Source organism: Nicrophorus vespilloides, unplaced genomic scaffold (genome assembly GCF_001412225.1).
Source record: "Nicrophorus vespilloides isolate i.1.1-1 unplaced genomic scaffold, Nicve_v1.0, whole genome shotgun sequence".
Taxonomy (NCBI): domain Eukaryota; kingdom Metazoa; phylum Arthropoda; class Insecta; order Coleoptera; family Silphidae; genus Nicrophorus; species Nicrophorus vespilloides.
Genome location: NW_017096962.1, coordinates 5,336 through 8,148, shown reverse-complemented (window position 1 = coordinate 8,148; position 2,813 = coordinate 5,336). Strand labels below are relative to the sequence as shown.

The following is a 2,813-nucleotide window of genomic DNA, read 5'->3' as shown; positions in this document are numbered from 1 at the left end:
CACCGCCTCCGCCGATTCCGCCGCCACCTCCAGCGCCACCGCCTCCTCCACCGCCGCCGCCTCCTCCTCCGCCCTGTAACATTGTAAATTGCAAATTAGAGTGTTCTTGAATTGTTGTTGTTGTTGTTGTTGTGATCATCGTACTTGGGTCCTGTATCTGATGAAGTAGACTTCCGGTTTGCTGGGTTGTGTGGGTGCCGGTTGCGGAATGTTGATTTCCGGTGCATCTTCTGGCCTCTTGACCAAAACGTAGACCAAAGTCTTCTCCTCGTTCTGCGGTTGCACTGGGATGATCGGAGCAGTTGGGTTCGGGCCGGACGGTGCCTTAATGAAGATGATCTTGTAGTGTTTCTGTGGAGCGGCTACGGAGATCGGTCTTTGTGGCCTGAATTCTTCTGGCTCTGGTGGCGGAACGTGCACGTAGATGTGCTTCTGGATGGTGCCGCCTCCGCCGAATCCTCCTCCTCCACCGCCGCCTCCTCCGCCGCCGCCTCCGCCGCCGAATCCACCGCCTCCGCCTCCGAAACCACCGCCGCCGCCTCCGCCGAATCCACCGCCTCCTGTAAATAAAACACCATTAAATCCCATCGACTTCTCATCCTTCAACAACAGCTCTTTCAGTCGGTTTCTGCAAGAATGAATTCGCTGTTTGGATTGTTCTTCGTACCTCCAAATCCACCGCCGCCTCCTAATCCGCCGCCGAATCCACCGCCTCCACCTAATCCGCCGCCGAATCCGCCTCCACCGCTACCGCCGAATCCGCCGCCGCCGAATCCACCTCCGCCGAATCCTCCGCCACCGCCGAGTCCGCCGCCACCACCGTGACCTCCACCGCCTCCTCCAGAAGGCGCCCCGTAGGAGCTAGAGGGTGGACTGTAGCTGTAGCCGGCCTCGGGACGGCCTGATGCCAGAGCCAAGGCGCAGCAAAGCACCTGAAACACACAATCAAATCATCACAATTAGAAGCAGTTAAGTATCAGTATCAGTATCATGATTGAATCCCACTTTCAGTGTATTATAAGGAGTGCAACAGTGAAATTGCATGTATCTATTTTCATTTAGCACACAACAGCAACAACAGAAAGAAATATGCACATATGCGAATTGGCACGATTCTGTTGCGAAAATTTCTACTTTCTTTCTTCGGCATCAAACGTTCTTTGTGTCATCCTCGTCGCAAATCTCTAAACTGCACGAGCGAAATATCAATTTGGGTCCGATGAAATGAAAGAAGAAAACGCGATTGGAAATAAAAAGTAAATAAATATCTTTTAGATACAAAAAAAATAAACAGAAGCCGCGAGAAAGTTTAGATGCTGATGATGATGATGGTCTATGACCGATCGAGAGGAAACCGGCAATTTCGTGACTGCGTAAAATGTCACTTCCTCGTTGCCGCTTTTTCAGTCGCTAATCTGATGATTTTCAACTCTGTAATTTTTTGATCTAAAACTCTGAATGAATCGAAAACATTATTGAGACTATTGCTTTTGCGTTTTTAAGGTGATTTTTTTCTATTTAAACAAACAAATATTAATGTGATGATTACATAATTTTTAACTGGAAAATCAATGACTACTTTGTTGTTGGTGTAATCAAAATAATGTTAATTGTAACAAATTTGGGTAATTTATTGTGAATCAAATTGGCTGAAAGAAACAAAGTTGCCTTTGCTCTTGGAAATGTAGAAGATTTGAAGATCGATGTTAATTCTGAAGTTTGTTTCAGAATGTTTTTTTTTTGAGCAAGAACTTTGCTGTTTGCTGTTGGTTGTTTTGTAGTGTGCTGTTGTATACGTACCACAAATGGCTTCATAACTGATGTATTTGTTATAAATGTCTCAACACTAAGCACTAAGATAAAACTGATACCAACTGATGAGCCTCGTCGGCTTAAATACCCGCCAGATTTCCCCCACGTCGATTCCTCGGCTCTGTTTCGTTTATAATACTATATGAGAAGATTCACTCCGGTTCGCGCTCGGGCATAACATTCACTTTGCGGGCATGGAAAAATTACTTTTACTCTTCTAGATATGGTGAACTATTGGCGGACGAGCGGACCTCTTCCTCTAACAAACGACTATTTTCTATTTCGTTCTCTCTCAACATCTTTCTTCTTGCAATACGGATCAAGAAGCAGCGTTAGGGTACATTTTTTTTCTATCATCGAAATCGTAAAATCGATGTTTCCTGACCTGTGCACAAGAACACCGCGAAAGTTTTTCCCGGATGGGGCACACTTCTGCGGACCCAAATTGTCCGATGAAAGTGCACACAGGACGGGAGAGCTCATATATTTCCGAGCGCATCTTTCTACCCGCTTACAATTCGCCTCACAACACGTCCATCTGCACCACCGGCAACAAGGACCAAACGAAATAGGTGTATTCTTCGCAGTGACCAGTGTCCAAGAGCAAAGTATAATAGAAAAAAAGTGTTCACTGAGTTTCCAAGTGCTGTATTCAAATTCAACAATTACCTTATGAATTTACATAAAGCAATTACTTAAGCCTCTTATCTCACGTTTCATACGCTTTTCAAATTTTTAAAATCAGTTAAGTACTTCATGACTTATAGACAATATAAAGTCAATATGTTTCATTTCTTATTTAATTAAAATTTCAAATCTATTTTCATCTATTGTTTCTACATTATTTCAATCATTCTTATTGATCAAATAACAAAATATTACAAATTACGCAAATAAACGATGCACTCTGACACGCTTGACAGATTTGTCAAAACAGAAACCTAGGTTACATTAACATACAATGACACATGTCAAATTTATTCATTGTATCAATTGAAATA

The 2,813-nt window shown here is 43.5% G+C and overlaps 1 pseudogene; it reads right to left on the bottom strand.

The window, feature by feature from the left end:
- Positions 1–2,143, bottom strand: part of LOC108558588 — a 3,066-nt pseudogene extending 923 nt beyond the window's left edge.
- Positions 2,144–2,813: the final 670 nt, after the last annotated feature.